Source organism: Rissa tridactyla, chromosome 1, assembly GCF_028500815.1.
Source record: "Rissa tridactyla isolate bRisTri1 chromosome 1, bRisTri1.patW.cur.20221130, whole genome shotgun sequence".
NCBI lineage: Eukaryota > Metazoa > Chordata > Aves > Charadriiformes > Laridae > Rissa > Rissa tridactyla.
The window spans coordinates 26,468,505-26,487,942 of NC_071466.1; the positions used below are offsets into that span (position 1 = coordinate 26,468,505).

General features: G+C 48.3%; 1 long non-coding RNA gene across 2 annotated transcripts in view; it reads left to right on the forward strand.

Moving 5' to 3' along the window:
• LOC128908118 (uncharacterized) overlaps nt 1-19,438 on the forward strand; it is a 53,074-nt gene that overhangs the window by 17,818 nt on the left and 15,818 nt on the right. The window contains exons 3-4 of one of the 2 annotated variants that reach the window (XR_008465870.1): nt 11,412-11,479; nt 18,146-18,787. This is a non-coding gene — a long non-coding RNA (uncharacterized LOC128908118). Of the gene's footprint in view, nt 1-11,411; nt 11,480-18,145; nt 18,788-19,438 lie in introns of those variants that run through there. The other variant, XR_008465871.1, reaches the window with a different exon arrangement.

Genomic DNA, 19,438 nt, shown 5'->3' on the forward strand with positions numbered 1-19,438 from the left:
TGTTAAATGTAGTGCATGTGTTGCACTGAACACGTTTGAAGGTTGGGTGCATAGCTGGATGGTAAAACGGTAAACACCTTAGGCCTAAATACCACAGGAAAACCCCTCACTTACATGTATATCAGATGTGTTTTCCTCATGGCACCATTCTTTAACAGATGGCTGTTAAACCCCTTTTCTCTATGTTCAAAGGAGCAGAGGAATGTTTGCATCCCATCCCAAGGCAGCTGCCTGACCTGACCCCCCACAGCATTTGGGGAGGTTTGCAGGGTACCGCAGAAGCCCACAGCCCATTGACGCCTGCCAGCTGAGTCCTCATGGCCATCAGAAAGCCCAGTCTTACGCTTTCCATCTCAGCACATCCTTCACTGTCTCCTAGGGCCAGCACCAGCATCCACCCAGCCGCTCGGACGGCCGGTTCAGCAAACTGAGCCGACTGAAAATTAACCCTACCAAAAGAGAAAGAAAAAAAAAAAAAAGAGGGGAGGATTGTACCGAGACCAATCAGCCCCCGGCGCCGCCGCTGACCCTGCAGCCAAAGGAGCACAAGTGTCAGGAGAGGGGAGAGAGCTGCCTTTTGGCTGGAGCCCAGCTGTAGGTCAGCTCAGGCCAGTTGTGAAACCGCACGCTCGCTCAGCCCCCGAGCTCGCCGCCAGCCGCCCGCCCAAGCCCTCCCAACCTCGCCGTGGCAAGCTTCGCTGTTGGTGTGTGTGCGCTAGGGACCATCCTTCAGGGATCCAGGTACTTCTGCAGTTCACGCCTGAGACCTCGGAGGGGTTAATGCCCGTTTTCCCAAGCAAGAGAGGAGCAGATTCTTAGCGCGTGTGCACTGCGAGCGTGATTTAATGTTGTCCCATGAGAGTAAGTGCCTCGGGGCAGAGCTGGGTCTTGTTCTCCTCCAAAGCGGGAGGCATAAATAGTTAATAGAAGAACAAAAGAGGACAGCTATGCCCGGGTTTACACCAGGGAAAGTGAGAACACAAATTAACCTTATGGCTTGCCTTTGAAGAACGATACAAAGTTTTGGATGTTTTTTCAGCAGCGGTGGTGTTGGGCTATAAGCAAGGCAGAATTTATAGGAAGAGATAAGGTCTTTTACTAGACCAGCTGACCGTGTTGTAGAAAGCAGACACCCTTGCAGACACATAAGCCCTTTCTCAGGTCTGTTTCAGATTTGAAGAAGAACTTGTGTCTCTGAAAGCATGTTTTGCCTAGGAGATAGGTTGGTCTAATAAATCTCTTTTCCACAAGTCTTGCCCCACTGCTGACTTAAGGGTATTCTTCAGGCAGAAGTTTCAGCTTTTTAAAAATGAAGCTGTTTTCATCTGGGCATCCTATCCCTGGTCCTGGAAATTCAGTTCTCACCCTTGAAACACTTAACTCGTAGACCCACATTGCTAAAGGCACGTCAGAGGCAGGAGTGCAGCGCAGGCAGTTACACACTGAATTAATTCTTCTCCCTTCTCCCCCCCTGCCAGGCACGGCCACGCGCCATCTAGTGAAGTAACAAAAATCGCTGCCTGACGTAGCATGCACATGTAGGTTACATTTATTAAGCCATGAAATGATGCCTACTGAAGAGCAAGTTATTTTTTTCAAATGCAAATTATTTGTTTTAAGGTAGCTATCCTAAAGAAAGGGCCTGTGCAAGCCTTTGCTGTTATGTGAACTGGGGTATCTGTCGACCACTACCGTGATGGGATAGATACAAGCAAAAGACAAGATTTACAGAAAAACTGCTTAATACATGTTCAGTAACCTTGAAGGGGCCTGTAAGGTAGATGTTGCCTAAAATACTTATCTTAGTAAAGGTAGTTACTGTTTTAAAAGTAACTTTATTACCCTGTAACTGCGACATAGAGGTGAACTGGACTCCTTGCTCCTGAAATCTGGATTCCTCCCACGGGTAAGGCTGCAGCCTGCGCCGAGGAGCTGAAGAATCCCTCCGAGTCCTTCCTGCTTCGGGCTGTCGCACCGGAGCTGCAGCCCGTGCTACAGGAAGCAATGCTGAGCACACACCCTCCCTTTGTGCTTTATGAACCTTACCGAGGCAGCAAACACTTGTCTTTTGTCAGCGAATAAAGGCAGAGAGCGTAAGACACAGAAGATTTATAGGTGGAACGTCCCAGCGCTGCGCGCTTGGATTTACCCTCACTCAAATCCCATTTACTTTAATAGGAATGTTGCTGCTAAAACCCTGCATGATGCGTAGAATATTTACCCCATAGAGAGCAGATAATCTGGGAAGTAACCAAGGTGCCATTTCCTACTGAATGTGTTCTCTGACTATAACCACATGTTAATGGTACAATTTAGGGCCATGCTAGACCAAGGCGTCTATTCACCACTTACCAGCACAGTTAAGCTGTGCCGCCACGTGAACTGGGAAGGTTCTGTTTGCTGTCATGCTGGTATTTGTCAGATAGGAAGAAAAAAAAAGAAAAGAAAATTAAGATACCAAAGCCAGAACATCAGGCTTCCTTGTGTGGCTTTCTTTTCTTAGTTTTGTTTTGGTTTTTTTTTTAATCCTCAGAACAAAACAATTTGTTTATTAGTTTGTTAGATTTCTGTGAGCGCTGCAATGGTGCTCCTCACAGGTGGCCAACACAAATGGCGTGGTGGCTCTAGAGACCACGTTAAGCATGGCAGCAGGATGCTGTGTGTCAGAAATTCTGTCTTCCCTTCCGAGACCAGCAAAATGCTGCCTAGACCTTCATTTTACCAGGATTTTTCCCATTCCGGCATGGACATCAGCAGATTTTATTCTGTCCTTTGCAACGTAAAGCAAAGACAGGAACTGAGTTCTCCCACCATGTCACCCACCTTGCTCAGCTCTGTACGAGGACACCTCAGCACAGCTTAAAAGAAGCTCCGAAGAAGCCATAACGCCCAGTGGTCCCCGTGAAACCCATCTCTTACTGCAGCTCCTCTCTTCCCCCAGCTAAGGCTGTACTTGACTGACTCTCCTTGTCCGCGGACAAGGAGACGCGGTTTTGGATGTGTTAATGAGTGCGTTGGGAGGGATTAGCCGCAGTCCCTCACCTTGAAATGGCTTCAGCTATGATTTCTTATGGAAATGAGGGTCTGTGATCGCATGGGCAGCTGTATACATGTCTCAGTCTCTGCTTTTCTGCGTATCTGCCCTTCCCCCACTAACTTCTGAATTCACTGACCAATTTCAGCAATCTGTAACAGAGGAGTAGCAGTCTTAAAGATAATTAAGTTGCTAAATGTTCATTAAAGTCCGCAGTGAACTACAGGAGAAAGAATTTATTGTCTTTTAAAATAACAATGTGGCTCAACACTTACTTGCCCCAGAGAATCCCCGCCGGGGAGGATATTATGCAAACCCCTTTTTCCTCCCCACACGCGTGTTTTAGCAGAGCGGGATCCAGCCCTGAAAACTGCAGTTTCTTCCTAGATTGTTTCGGAGGTGGGGATCCCAGATATGTTATTCCATAGATAATTAACGACCAAGCACTAATGAATTCCTTCAGATGCGGTGCAAGGCTCAGCAGAGAGAGTGCCATAGCATCCTGCCAGAGGAAGCAGCTCATTCAAAACTCTAATGGGATCGCTAGCAGTGTTACCGAAACGGCCAGAAATCATCTAGCGGGATTAGAAGAGTTCGTTCTGATGTGGTGTACGTGGTAGCATCCAAACCCTTTTCATCAGGTCTTCGCGTCAAGCCTAGGGTACGCGTTGTGGTTCACCCATTTTGTACTCTAACCCCATCCATTTTGTGCGGATGGCTCCTCTGTCTCGGGCGGCAGAGGAGCCGCTGCCATACCCAGTTGCCGGTTTGCAGGGGGGAATCCTCTCACTTTTGCAGCCCTGCCCCACAAACGCAAGTCCCAACGCACAGCTCGAACAAGTGGGTGACATTGCTTCTTCGGGAGCCCAAAACCCCTCGTGTCGTGACACAGAGACGGGGTGGGGGCGACAGGCATTCCCTGCTCATCCCTGAGCCGAGAGCTACCACTTAAAACAGATGTCTGCGTAAAAAAGGCCCCACACCTGCCAAACCACCAGCCTCAAGCTTCCTTCCTCGTTTCTTCAGGCCTCAGAATAACAAGAGCATTTGTGCAATGTGCAGTGCGCCCTGTGGTTTTTTTCTCTTCACCCTGAAGATATGCTATCTCATCTCCCCGGAGCAAAAGATCAGCCAGCCAGCCTTACGAGATGGGAGAAAAGAGGTTAACAGTGAAGCAACGTGTGCTTTGCTCAGCTGGCTGCGCTTTTCAACACACACACACACACACACACAAAAAAAAAAAAAAATAAAGGAGGAAAAGCGTGGGTCAGTGTTGCAGACCTCGCCGGAGAGGCATTTGAATCTGATAAAAACTACAAATGCCTCATTTGCACGTATGCTGCGGCACGGCCCCCTGAGCACTAAACTAGAAAAAAATCCGTTAACTGAAAAGTCATCTTGAATCGGAAACTCTCAAGGGTTCAATTTTAAACTACGGCGAGAATTTAGTGTTTTAGTGCTGCTTTGCTTTTGGTTCCTGTTTTTGCTAGCGTTGAGAAACAAGGTGCCTTAGGAAGCCGCGTGGTGTGTAACACGCAGTATCAGCCTGTATACAGAGGAAGGAAGATGATGTGGCAGAACATTGTTGAGGAAAGATCCTGTTTGTACAGGGAGCTGGAGAACAGTAAACCAGAAGAACAGAGCAGGGATGCAGAAAGACCAGAAACGAAAGGAAATCAACCCAAAAATGCGCGTGAATCCTGTTTGTGTGCGAGAGCCCGCTAGAGCTGCTGAAACAATTTAAAAATCTGGTTTATTTGTCTTTTCTTGTGTTTCCTATCCTGTAGTGGAGGGGAGGAGAGAGGAGAAGAGAGGGGAGAGGCACTTGGTCGCGTTCCCCTGCCCGTGTCGGTGCTGCAGCAGTTGGGCATGTGTCTCCAGCAGCAGTTGGGTTTGCATCAAAACTGCCAGAGCCCACCAAAAGTTTCTTAACAGTAATCCCTAGCTACGGTTTATCCCAGGAGTGCTTGGTTTCAGGAACAACTTCGGAAAAGGTCCCTAGACGGGATTTTTGGAGATGCATAAAAAGCCTTCTCTTAGTTTATTCTGTGAAATAATTAAGTGACTCGATGAGCTTCAGTTCCTGATAAACATTTGCCTGTTCTGCAGATGCTGCGTGTGTAACAGAGGGAAACTACTTCCCTGCGATATACACCCATTTCAGATTACGTACTCTTTTGTTCGCCTTTCTAAAGCACAGCCACTTAAGGTCATTACACTCTCTAAATAAGTCTCTAATACGATTTTTGATAAACCCCTATCAAAGTCATATCAAACATCTCGATAACGGAGCATCTTGTCTCTGCAACAGGAGCATCAGCCCGTGAGTAATCTGGGTGGTGCTGTAGCAAGTCGTTGTGTTTTTTTTTTCTGAATTGATTCAACAAACGGTTTATGGTCAAATTTAGAGACCAATACGTGCACAACGGCAAAACCCTGCATCCAAATACAAGCATGTGTAGTTCCTTTTTGCTTGTATATAACCTTCCTGCGTTGCTGTGAGCAACTTTGATCTTTGATACAGTGACCAGCTTCCTGCAGTAGGCGGAAGAGACATTCTTAACTGTGTCTGCAGCCTGCGTCGAGAATTTATCGAAGTTGCTGACTCCTCAAATTCAGGCGAGCAACGCCACAGCGCACATTATAAATGACCCTTTTCTCCTGGCCCGCTGGCTGTAAACAAGCTTAATGCAAATTTAGGCAAGGAAAGCACCATGCCAAGGTGTTTATTGATTTCTTTGTGCTGTGACTTGGGTTGTTTGGGTGGACCCCGTTACAGCCCTCTATAAAAAGGCAATGCATGAAAATGCCTCCCTCGTGAAATTAGCAATAATTTTAATTGTAACAAGACAGAGACGTTCCAATGCACATCAGAACCTTCCTGGACCCGAGCAAAGCATAACATGATTCTTATCCCAAGGCACCCGAAATGCGGTCAGCCAGTGCTGAGTGGGGAGGGAATCACAGGCCCGGGAGAAAAGAAAGCGGTCAGGGATGTTCTTCTAAGCGTTGAGACAAGCCTGTTTCCTCAGGTGATTTCCACAGGGAACTTGCCTGTTTTGAGTTTTTCTGTGGCTCATGAGTGACATCACTGGATAATTGTGGTCACTCTACTGGCAGGTGCAATATGGGATGGGCAAGGGGAAAGCAAAGGGGGTTAAAAACCCTCCCTTGTTTTAGATACCTCATCTCCTGCTCTTCCGCGATGTGGCTGGCACCACTCACTCTCTGTGCTGATGGGGTGAGAGGAGGTACTGGAGACAAATAAAGCTTTTGTGCACAGCTGCAGCACGGTGCCATGGGCTCCACCGGCTCTCTGCCAGGTACGATTGGATCCCCTACGGCTAGGAGGTCCCCAGCCACAGTTAGGTGTCATATGGCTAGGAGGTCTCAGGACTGTGAGGCTTGTGGGCAGGTCTGGACTCCAGGCAGCAAGTTCTGCCTTCCCACGTGGCTCACGTATGAAGCGGGAGTAGACCTGTTCATATCAGGTCTGTGTGAGACCTCCTAGAGATCTCATCTCATGCTGGGGACATATGCCACCCCAGCACGCATGCAGTCCCTTTCACCATTAGCAGTAAATGACCCAACAGTCTACAAGGCAGCAGCGGTGCTGCAAATTTTAAATGAAAAAAATGCCCCAGCATGCTTCCCAGCCCCAAAGGGCTGATATCTGAGTATGCCGGGTGGCATCCCAGGAGGGATGGGAGCTGTGGACACAGACTTCAGGTAGCCATCGGCACCAAGGTTCGTATCCGCAGGATGTGGGTACAGGCACCTGAGAGGACATCAGGGAAGGCTTGACCAGCTCTACCTCTGCTGCTTCAGTGTTGACTAGGCACATTAGAAGCTTCATTGTGGTAAGGAAAGTCCTCTCTTCTTACCGTGTTGGTAAATTTGTGTGGCCTCTCTGGGTCTGTATGATGCGCGTCTGAAAAGGAAACGGGAAGGAGCTGCAAATGGAAATTTCAAGCCGTCAGCAGTAGAGCAAACCCCAACCAACTTCCCATAGCACGAGTGGAAAACCCAGGCCGTGCACTTCAGCTTCAAGTGATAGGAGATGCTGTACAGGGAGTCTTCTGAAATCAGGAGATACTGCGGAAGAAGTGACTTTCTCCTGGCTGTATCTGCCCCAGGAGAGGGGACGGGCTCAAGTCTGGGTTCGAGCATCCCCTGTCACAGCTCTGCCCTCTGCCTCAGCCCTCCCTGAGACACTGTTGCTCCGGGCTGGCCAGCCGTTTTTGATTTGGGGGTGGCTGTGGGAGGGGAGCTTCCCATATGTAAGAGCTCTGCTGTGCCACTTGCTGATGGGCGAGAGAACCCCCCCTGCTCTGTTTTTTTCATAACATAAATCACAGTGTCCAATTTTTCTTTAGCTTCACTAGAGATGTACCAGAGAGAGTGTTGGCCCGTAATGGTATTACGCATGTCCAGATGCCACAAAAACACACGTGAATAGAGCAGGGAAAAAGCTTAACATCTGTATTGTCTAATTTTTCTGTACACCCATCACCCCAGTTGAGAAATGGTCAGTGTGAGCAGATAGTGCGCAGAGGAGTATTGTTACAGAATGTACGCTCATCTCCAGTTAATTAGTTTCTCACCCAAGGACTGCTGAGTGTGTTATCTTGTCCCAGGGAAGAGCCACTCCCACCAGCAATATAATTTAACAAAAACTACGAACCAAATGAGTTGTCAGCCTCCAAAACCCTCTTACCAATGGGATTCTCATTCCCTGTGAGGTGTGGTTTTCAGGTGGGCACTTTGGGACTCTCGGATTACTTTGCTAGGCTGAAGGAGCTTATGCAATACCTGTGTATCTGTAAGTCGATATAAACCCCTCTGAGATTTGCCAGAATAAACATTTTAGCATTGAAAGTGTGCAAGTTTTGCGGACTTGCAGTGTCCCACCCAGGAGGCTGTGGTGCTGGACTGCATTAATACAGGTAAAGGCCTCCTGCTGTGCACGTGCGAAGAAGGGCGAAAATGTGATTACCTCACACGGCTGCGGGTTTGTAAATATAATTTTCTAAAGCTGTGAACTCCCAACGCTAGACTTGGTGTAAGGGAAGCAGAGGGGATAATTTCCCTTGGAAAGGCTGGATAGCTGAGTAGGTGTTCTCTTGAACATGCTGAAAGTAAGAGAGCAAGGGATGCTGCTGATCAGAGTGCTTCGCGGTCAGGAAAAAGGGAGCGGGCATTTTCAGTCCACGGGGAGATGGATGGAGAGAGGACCATACCGGAGTACGGGAAGGTAGGAGCTCCATACAGCCTTGCTACCGGGCTTGTTTTCTGTGCTAGCGGCCCGGGGAAGTGGTAAAACTGTGAGTGGGACAGTAAAGGCTGTAATCCCGATTCATCATTTGTAGCCTGCTCGTGTCCAGGCGGACACATCTCTGCCAGCCTTCTCAGATACAGCGAACTGCTGCATTTCACAATCATGGGAAGGGCTCGCCAGCTGCACGATCCAAACATTTTGAAGTGCAACATGGTGCATTATATTAACTTGGTTCAGACAATCAGCTTTAAACATCTGAATCTCATTTCTTGATGCTAATTCCTCTTGCTCAATCTTTATTTCAGCTGTGTGGAATTCTCAGACCTTTCTGACCTCGACTTATCGTTTCCTGATGTTTTATTGCTAAGTCATTGAGGTTTCAGGGAGGCTGATGTTTCTAAAATGTGCACACCTTTGATGGTACGCATGGCCGGCGTGTCAGACTGAACTTTTCGTATGCTTTGTATATATCACTGTCTCCACTGCTGCGTCCTCTGCAGTTTCACCGACGGGCGTGCTTATCTGCATGCCCCATGGATGCAGTCCTCCTTAAAATGTGGTTATTATTTAAGGCTTTTCAAAAGCTCAGCCTCTGCTCACTACAAAACTCGATCCGAGCCTACGTCCGCTCTTGTCACTCATGTACAGGTTCCATCTGTTCCCCTTTTCCTCTCCCGTTACTGCTTGCCACATCCAGACCACATGCTGCTTATACATTGTACAATAGACATTTCTGCACACACACTTTTGAAAATGTGGCTCTTAGTGCTTTATTGTTCACATGTGTCTTGTTGCTTAAGGCAAGTTTTATCAGTAATGATTTTGTTGTTTACTGACACGTAGAAGAAAATAGGGTACTGTTCAAATGTGACTGGAGGAGAGGAGAAGGGCCTTTGATACACCAATTACACAATTTCTGCCAGCTTTCTGATCATTCCCCCCTGCCACCACTTCCCCAAATTCTGTAGTTGCCCGAGGATAAAGCAAGATCCTAACATCACTTACAGCAATGTAAGGGCTGCTCCGCTCTGCATGAGGCTGCTCCATGTTGGTAAGGATTCACCAGCACCTCCTGCGCTCCCGTGTCTGGTGAGGAGAGGGGATGGGACCTTCTAGCACTCCTTGCCAGCAAGGCAGCCCTAGCTTCTGCTTTAGATCTCCTTTATAGGTCCCCAGTAGCACCTTTGCATTATAGCTATATTCTTCCATTTGTGAAAAAAAAAAAAAATCCCTACAGAAACTTCTTCTGGAAGTGAAATCAGTGCTAGGAAGGTCTGTGAAGATGCTCCTCTTGCAGGAGCTGAGCTGACCTCTAGCAGCTACCCCAGCGCGCGGACTGGAGCAGACCCAGAGGTATGCAATGACTAGGGAATTAACGCAGGCAGATATCCTGGGAGCCGTCTCAGATCTTTCCCGTCACACCTTGCTCCATACCTGTGGTGAGACCAGAGTATCTGCAAACAGATCACACTGGGTGCAAATCCCAGTAATGTTCCTGGGTGTCTGTAGCGGGGATGGCACAGAGCCCATTGCACTGGATTATTGTCACGCGGGGATTTCCCGCACCAGGAAAATCCCCAGCTGCCCAAACCCTCTGGTTTCCCACCTGAAGAAGCCCAGGACCTGCCTATGGTGCTAATAATTTCTGGTACTGGGGAAAGCAAAGGCTGCAGAAACCCACATATGGTAGGAATAGACCCAGTTTCTGTCAGAGACTTGTCCTGATTAAAGCTTTCCCTACCGAAGATGGTGTCTGTTTCTGACACGGAGACAGTCTGCTGCTCCCTTCCCAAGAAGAGAGGCGAGGAGCCACACCGCTCAGCTTGCATCCCCCACGTGCAACCAGGCGCTGCGTGCCTGGCACTCCGTCTCCTGGGCACGGCAGAGGGCACACTCTGAAGTGCTGCAGAGCTGAAGGCAGCAGCCTCTTTGGGGAGGGCTGCTGAAAAGAAGACGTGAGCCCAGGAACATAAAGACCCTTCCACTTCTGTCTATGGACTATAGCCATGGCTCACAGGGTCTCTCATGTCTCCCGTTCCACCCTGTGGCTCCCATCCCAACCAGTCCCCTCTACAGGTCAGCAAAAGTGGCACGGAGCCCCAGGGTCTCTTTCCCCTGAGCAGACATGGGCAGGAAGAGCCAGCTTTTGTTTGCACCAAAATACTCATCGTTTTCAGATACAATACGCTGAATATTTTGTGTACTGCCCTGTACCAAAGTTTGAGGCCATTCATCGGCCAGAGGGGAGGCGCAAAGGATACGAAAGCAGAGAACAGAGCAGAGCTCCTGGCAAGCTGTTGTAGATTAGAAGGGTGGCAGGTAGGAACAGAGATGAAGCAAGCTCTTAAAAGAGGTATTCAGGAGAAACAAGGGCTTTAAGTGACATTTGAGTATGGGAAAGAAATCATCATCCGTGGTTTCCATTGGTGTTCGGAGTGCTAAAAGCAGAAGTGGTTGCTGGAGTCTGAACAGGAATCTGAGGCTGAGCTCTCAGCTTCCTCCCAAATTGGATGAGAAACTATTCACTTGATTTACAGGCTCACTGGCAGAAGAGGTCTTATTTTATAGAATTTTTCTTTTTTTTTTTTTTTTTGGAAACAAATTGCTTTGTGAGCGGTGGAACTAATGGCACTTGGTTTCCTGTGGATCTGTGACCCTTGCTTCATAGTCGCCTCCCTTCTCCCCCCTCCTCCTATAATAAAATAGCTGCAACAAGCCCAACTCTTCCCCTCCCTATGTGCTCTAAGACTCCTTGTTGGGCAGCAGTCAGGTCCGTATGTATTGGTTGACCAGCTAATACACATGCAGTCAGCCAGCGTGCACACACTCACTAGCCAGTTGGCTGCTGGCCACATTTCTCTAATTAAGGTCTCTATCCCTCACCCAGCCATCAATTTGCACAAATTTTAGAAAGGAAATCGATACCTTTTGAAACTTCTACCTTTCTGTCCTATGTGAAATCAAGGTAAAAATTATTGATGGAGCCGGACAGACAGATTGAATCTGAACTAAAAAGGTTCTGTTGCATTGGCTTTGGATGTACGTGTAGGATGTCAGTCCAGGTTCTGGAATTCATTTTTCTCTCTCTCTCTTTTTCAGCTATTTTTACCCTGGATGTGTTCTGCGATTTGTTTCCCACACAGCATTGAAACTGGCACAGCTGAGGGGTGAGTGAGTGGTGGGAGAGGGGAAGGGGAAATCAGGGGATGCTTATGTTGGCGCTGAAAGAAGGGCTCATCAAACGATAGCCTCTCAGATCTGTGTAACGTGGAGTTCCCACACCGCCCCACAGAAAAGTTGTGAAGATAAATATATTCACAATCTTAAAATGCTCACATATAGCGCAAAAAGAGCTAGAGAAATCAAGGCATCCTGTAAAAAAACCCACCAGAAGCAGTGGCCAGTTTTGAAATAACAGAACGTTTTCTGTCATAGTTCAACATCCCAACACTGCCCACATTCCTGTGTGTACCTCTCAAGACATCCCTCTGCGTAGAGTCTCCTAAGAAAAATCCTTTTTGTGGCAGCCCAGTCACTGTGCAGAGTGCACATCGACTCACAGGATCCATTCTAGAAACCCTGATGAGTTACCATCCATACAAACCTAGGGCTTGGAAGAACAGAGGTTTTATCTGGAAAATACATAGGAAAAAGCTTCTTCTTGACCATTAATTTAGAAAATTAGACCTCTAATTGCAAAGCATTTCTTTTCTTCAGTTAACTATAGATGATTATAATGTGTGAGATCTGCCTTTTCCCCCTGTGTTCTGTTTAACGCTGTTTGTTAGACATGAAAGGAAAAGAGGATTAAAAGGGAGAGATGGTATCATAAACAGCCCTTCAGGGTAGGTGGGAAAACAACAGTAACTCTCTCAAACAGAACACAGGGATGCCCTTAGGAAAAGGTTTTGAAAGTGTCCTGCATTTGAAAGTTAATGAGTAAATAGATCTCAAACATTACTTTAAAGACTGACAATGCCAGCTTTAACATCTCAAGCATGCACCACAACTGAGAAGAGACAAAGGGAATTTTTAATGGGCAATAAATGGACTAATATTTTTGGATGCAAAGCGAAAAGTGGGTTAGTTCTGATGGGATGTGGGTTTGTTCTGTACTTCCTGACACAGTGGCTTTACTGTACTTGGTTTGTTTGCCTTGCACTATCTTTTGACGAGGCACCACTTTTTCCTTTAAATAGGAAAAAAAAAGGTGGTCTTAGTAAATAATCCTCCTTTGAGCTACGGTAAATCCATTGGATTTAGAGTTTGCTGGGTTTTGGGGGTTGTGTAAGTATGTGCCAGTCCCTCTCACCGCTATCCTGTGATGCCTTACTTCTCATCTAGCTCAGGTTCCTTGGTCATCTCTGCCCCTGCAGTGCTGCAAGATCACCTTGCACAGACATCCCCATGCTGGTGAGAGGCTGGTGCGCGGGCAGCAACACCCCCTTCCACCAGCACTATTAGTCCTGCTGCAGGCATGCTCCCCTCGAGTCCAGTGGATCTCAGACGAGGTCCCAGACTTGACATCTCGCTTTGGAGCAGTCCCATACTGTCCCATACTGTTGCACTTCAAATGAAGAAACTCTCCGTTACTATGTTCCTGGATGTCAGGCATTTTGGAGGAAAGCTGGTCTTATCTAGAGCTTTTGTACAACTTCTGTCATGGCCTCCTGACCCTCAGGGTCCTCTGCACATGGCTGTCATGAGCATTCAGTAGCTACAGTGGCTTCCAGAAGGATGACTCTGCCTTTGTGTCCACAGGAGGAGCCCCAGCAGGAACTCACAAAAGCAGGTCTCCCTTTCCTTCACCCAGAGCTGGCTCAAGGCATAGACAAAGTCACCTCCTGAGATGTCAGAATTCCTATTTTGCTTATGCCCGGAGAGACAAAAATGGATGTTCCTGGTGTAAACAGCTGATCTGTGCCTATTGCCCTCAGCTGAAGGGAAGATGCCCAACCCCTTGTCTATTCCCAGAAGTCCATGGAGGGCAGAAAGAGCCACTACGTGGGGAGGAGGAAAGGGAAAAGGAGTGATCGTGCTGGGGAAAAGGGATGTGAAGGATGTGTAGGTTGGAACAGAAATGTTGTGTTAAGGGAACTGGCATCAAGCAAGGGTTGGGAAAGGCAGGGAAGGAGAGAAAGGAGAGAAAGGAGAAGGAGAGACAATCCTTATTTCCAGCCAAATGCCAAGGCTATCAAAATCCCTGTACATCTGGGTATGCCTTTACCTGCCTAGAATCATTCAAAACCCCACTGATGTTCTCCAGACCCTTTACCCACCCAGGCTCCCCAAAATCATATCTCCTATTCCCAGATGACTCTCGCTTATCCTCACACCTCAGAAATGCATGGGCAGCTTCACAAACCTTCTTCCTACCCCCCATGTCTCCCAAAACTCTTCTGCCATTACCACAACATGGAGACAGGCCTGCCTACACCAGTGTAAGATGCCAGCCTAAAACAAGAAGAGAGAATCATCTCCCTAAGCTTTAGACACCCAGACATGAAGGGAGCACATGCCAGGCCTTGACAGAGCACATTAATAATACCTCCACCCCCTTATCACAGCTGCTTTCTGGCTCACTTACCCTATTCCTAAGGGTCAGCCACCACCTTCCAGTGCTTTCTCCGTTGATAAAAAACATGTAGTTTAACTTTTCTGCTCAGTCATTATGTTCTACCTCTTCCAGAGCAACTAAAATCACAGTCTGCTCACACCTTCATGCCAGACCCAGCCTCCCAGGGCTACAGGCTGTAGTCCTCTTTGGGAACCTCCCACCCCTCTCCCTGTGCTCAGCCTCTCACCGGGCAACGTCCCAACCTGGTGCAGCATCTGCCCTCTCTGCAAGAGAGGTGCCTGCACTCCTGAGTAGCTCACTTGATTCCCTGTCCCTGCAAGCTTCAATACTTCAACACTTGGACAGACAGGCTTGGCTCCTCTGTGTCCTCTTCCTTCCTTCTCAGCGTATTCTTCAGTCCATTCCCAGTCTCCTCCTCATTAGCTTCTGGGTTAGTCTTCCTTGAGCTTATCCCTATCTAAGTGACAGGCTGCCAAACAGGCACATATCCTTTCAGTTGACTTCCACCAGGGAATGCAGCTTTGAGCTGATAAGGGTATGACTGAGACCAGTTCTGCCCCATCAGCGGTAACACCATGCGGGTTCAACTCTGCTGTGTCTTCTCTTTACCCTGTGGAAGTTACCACCAGCAAAAGCAAGAACTGTGTTTAGCCCACAGATACATACCTACCTATGTACATATACAGACACATATATTTTGGCTCTACTGAATCCAGTCCAATTTCTGGCATCCTTCTGAGCAACTGGAGCATGAAAGTGCAGAAGGAAGAGGATACTGAGCTGCTCTATGTGTTTACAAGTGAGAGAAACTGCTTGCACCCAGCCCCAGGCACTCAGAGGACACCGCCAACTGGCACGAGGTTCTAGCCAAGCTTGTTGTGACCCTCTTTGGAAAAACTCAAGAGTTCAGCTTTCTTCTGGGTGATAAAGTCAGTATTGTGAAGAAACCAGAAATACTAGTCCTGCTCAAGAGCTGTGCTGCGCCCCAGGCGAGAATAAGAACGAACACAGGCTTCTCCCTCCAAATAAAAGTGAAACAATGAGGTATTCTCAGTGCAGCCCCAGATGGAAGGCCCTGCTCGATGGGGGTACATGCAGTGTGTGGCTCCAAGGGTGACGGTGGGAGGCTGGGGACAGGTGGAGCAAGGGAACGTAAACCCATCCAGATAAAGGGTTTGCTCATGGTGCAGAACCAGAGGTGCTTCAGCACTCTGCCTTCCCGAGGTCAAAGTTAGGTCATCTCGATGCCTGGCTGGATTTGACTCGCCGAGAACAGCATCGTATTCAGCACAAGGTGAAACACCGGGGAGAGGAACAGCATGGGCAGGTGTATGCAGACAAGCAGATGGAAAAGGTGAATGCTCCAATACTGTTATGGTAAGCATTGAGGAAAGAGGGAGAGTCTGAAGAGGGCTAGAAAAAAACTCAAAATTCTCTTACCATGCATGACATCAAATATAAAGCAAGGGTAGGTCTGGGACTTTTCTGTGGGAGGAGGAAGCCCCTCAAGCTAAAAACTGTGCTCCCGTTTCCCGTCCTTATCCACTGCCCAAAGGCTTATGGCAAGCAGCAATACCAAGCGTGAAACACCAACCTTAGTGGATATCAAGTTTAGCAATCCCCAAATTCAAGCAAAAGCCAAATCCCATCACAGCTCAGGGGATGGCCAGTTTCCCAGCTTGTTTCCTGCTCCTTCTGTGCCTCGCCTCATGCTAAACATGGATTTATTCTTCAGAAAAAGACATTTGGACTAAACAAAACAGTCCTGTTACCACCCCTAAAAAAACACGCTCCAATATCCCTTCCCTTCAGTCCCCTCACTGCAGTGCGGCGCGGGGCAAAGTCATCTGTCCACGTGCAGGTGTCAAACTCAGATAAAAAGCTCCCAGGACTCCAGTAACTGTACCGACTGGGTTTCCACTGACTGTAATGGCCAAGCTGCGCTCCAGGACTCACTGACACCTCCCAAAACCCCTGTGGATGCACAGTCAGAGACCAAAAGCCAGACCTATAACGTGCTACAGAAAAATAACAGGCGTTGCGAGTGTCTCACACCCTGCCATAGCGGGGACTGTTTGGCAGGTATTTTAGAGTGAACACATCTAGACCCCTAACTCTATTCCTGTCCAAAACTGGTGTGCGTTTTTCCTTGGACACCACCCAATCTGCACAGTTAGTGTTTTCCACACAAAAATGCCTGGTTGGTAAACTTCCAAGAAGTTCTATTTTTGATTCAATGAAGAATAGTAGCTTTCCATGGAACTTACTTTTTCTTTCCTTCTTTCCTCCTTTCTTTTCCCTCCCCTCCCCACCCCCCCCCCAAAAAAAAAGTTTGCTCAAAAAACTGTACATTTTCATTTGGAAACGCTACCTGGGCGCCCCATGGATGTCAGAGTTCAATTGTCCTGTTCTGCAGGAGACTGAATGGTTTCCCTAGCAGTCCTTTTTTACCTTGAAAAAAAACAGAGGGGGGTTCCCTATCTTCACCTTTTCATGGAACTGTTTTTCCCTCCTCTTGAAGAGAGTGCAGCAAAGACTCTGCTGTAGACTTCTGAAAACTCACACTTTTTAACACTGTGCTGCTTCTCCAGAGACCATACGGTCACTCGTGACCATGAAGGATGAGGAGTAGAGTCACAGCTGTGGACATGTCACTGGAATCCAGCACTCCATGTTTGGAATAAAGATCTGCTGATGTGTGATCGTCTCAGGGCAGGAGATACGCTCAGATCTTGCAGGAAGCCTCTTATCCTCCCTCACCCAGGTTCACCTACTTCTGCATACGGGTTGTCCCACAGCCTGCAAATCATGTCCTTAATAGCTGCAATTTGCAGGAGCAGGCCATCTCCTTACCGGCTCCCATGTTCTGATACATTTCTGTACTTTTTTTGTCCCATTCTGTGTCTCCAGAGTCCTCAGTGAGCAAGAACTGAGGTTCTTCCAAGTCGTAATGATCCTCACTTGTTCACTCTCTCACAACAGAATCGCTTTGGCCAGCAGCCAGGGCTGCAATAAGGGCCAGGCACATACACGGGCAGCTGAAAAGCACCTCAGCTTTGGGAAATCCTGCTGGGCTGTAAAAGCTGCCCACAAACCCAAATCATATCAAGCGCGGCCTGTCTTGATAATTCTTTGGCACAATCCCCAAACTCGCTGAACTGCTTTTCCATACAAAGTATTTCCAGGTGGGTTATTAGGTCCTGTATCCCTTCCATCCTGTATCCTCTTGCGGTTGAAAAAGGCATTCCTTAGAACAAGCTATTTTTAAAAGGAAAACAAATATTCTCCTTTACATTTCTGGTTCCTCTGAACCAGAAGGACGCTTTGCGAGACACAAACAAACCGTTCCTGCCGAGTAGCGCGGGGGTCTTATCTCCCCACAGCGCCCCTGCCCGTACAGGACTTTCAGCTGGGGAGATAATTTATATTTTCGCAAGGAGATTGATGCTGTTACGACTACCGGTGTGAACAGTTACGCTAGTACGAAGGTGCCATACTCCGTTAAATCTAGTTTCCCTTCCTGTGTTTTTATAGCAGCATCACTGCAGCCACAGTTGAGTCTGTGCTGCTGTAATGGTACCGGAGGAGTTAAAAGCAAAGAGCTGAGCCAAACGGGACCCACAGCCGGCTGCTGGCCGGGCTGTGTGGGTCGGGGTGTGAGACAGCAGGAGCCTTGTGCAGGCTACATTGCCGGCACAATGCTGTTTTACGTGCGTGCATACAAGATTCATCAGCAAAGCTTAGCTTTGCCAGGAAAAGCTGCATCCCCATGAGGACCTCACGGTGTCAGGCAGCAAAGCTTTGCTTGCTTTCTGCCTGGGAAGGCTGGTTTCCCTGCAATCAAAGAGGCAGCTAGTCCGTTGGCTGACCTACTGTTATTTTTACCCACGACGACAATCTAACGGGAACAGGATTATTGAAAATGGACCCCCAGTGTAAGACCTGCAGATCTATAATTAGATATTGCATGACAGAAGTGGGTAAAGAAAAGATAGGGGTTTTCATTTGATAATTGTCAAAACAACTAAGTGGTTGGTTTGTTGATTTGAGTCTTTGGGGTTTCTGCCACCACAGAAAATGAAGAGAGGTGGAGACAGAACTGTACAAAACCCAGAGGTTTCTGTGAGTTAAAACAAAATGTTTTGCTTTGAGACGCTTTCAGACGAGATGATTTTGACACATGTCTTTGGAAAAAAAAAAACAACTGTGACCAGTAAAATCTGACCAGGCGGTGCGTGATCTGGTTTTGACGCAGACCTGCTGGTGAGACCTCCCTCTCCAGGGCAGCCTGCCTCACTGCTGGCTGCAGGATGCACGCACTGGCCCGGATTTCTTTCGTACCACCACTGGGAAGAGGACGGTGTTGATGGGAGCCCTGTCAGCCACCTCAGCAAGACGATGCTCCAGCTGCGGCGAGGTTCAAGGGGCTGCACCATTGCACGGGCGCGATGCGTCGGCGTGACTCAGGCTCCCCGTGGCACAGCCTTCCTCCCAGCATCCCTCCCCGGGCCACCTCCCACTCCTCGTGCCTTCATCTTTTTCCCGCAGACAGCCCTGCCAAGCACCGCTGGCGGCCGCTCAGAGTAGTGCCAGGCGCTGAGCCAAAGCTCCTGCCCTCAGCCCACTCCAGCTCAGCACTGGCAATGAGACCCAGCGGGGCAGTATCAAAGCCAGTCTGGGCTGCAGAACAACCTGGGGTCTGTGAGGTCCTGGAAAAACTCCGGGCAGAGCCCCGTGCTCTTGAGGCAGAGCAAAAACAAGGCAGGAGCTGTTGCAAAGACGTTATTTTTCCTCCCAGTAGAGCAGCAGAAAGCCCCACCCCAGTTTCACTCCTCACTCCTACTTTATATTAAAAAACAAACAAGCCCCCCAAAAAATAATAAAAATCAACATTTGCTACTGTGTGTTGCCCTTGCCACCATGTGACCCGGGCATGTGATTAAGTTGTTGATACTTGTTTTTTTATAGGATCAAATTCATAGCTGCTGTAGAAGCCTGCGTAACGTGTCAGAGCAATTCTCTACCCTGGCAAGTTACACAAGCTGGGGAGCTTCTCCCTGCCCCAGGGTATCCTGCCTATCTCTGCCTTCTCCCTTCACCATGGCTCCTCCTCGCCGTCCTTTTGCAAGGGCATCGGCTGTACTCATTTTTTTAGGAAAACAGGCAGAATTCCTCTTAGCTGCACCGTGGAGCTTGGTGAGAGGCCCCCGCAACGAGGCAGTGATTTCTTCCAGCTTTTCTTCCCGTTGGAAGTGTTGCTTAAATAAAAGGGGAGGATGATCCTCCACTCAAAAAAAAAGGGAAAAACGAAAAAAAAAAAAAAAAGAAAAAGAAAATAAAGACTGGGCTTGCCAACCTGCAGCCTGCTCCGTGTTTGGTTTCCGCTCGCAGTCTGCAGGGCTCTGCCTGTGCGGATCTGTTTAGTCATGTTGCGTGGCTGGACTGGATGGGGCTGTTTGCTCCAGGACCAGTGTTTGTTCCCAGCTCTCCTGAATGATCTAATGTTACCCGCGCCGGGGAGCCACTGTGTTGTAACCAGGCCCCTTCC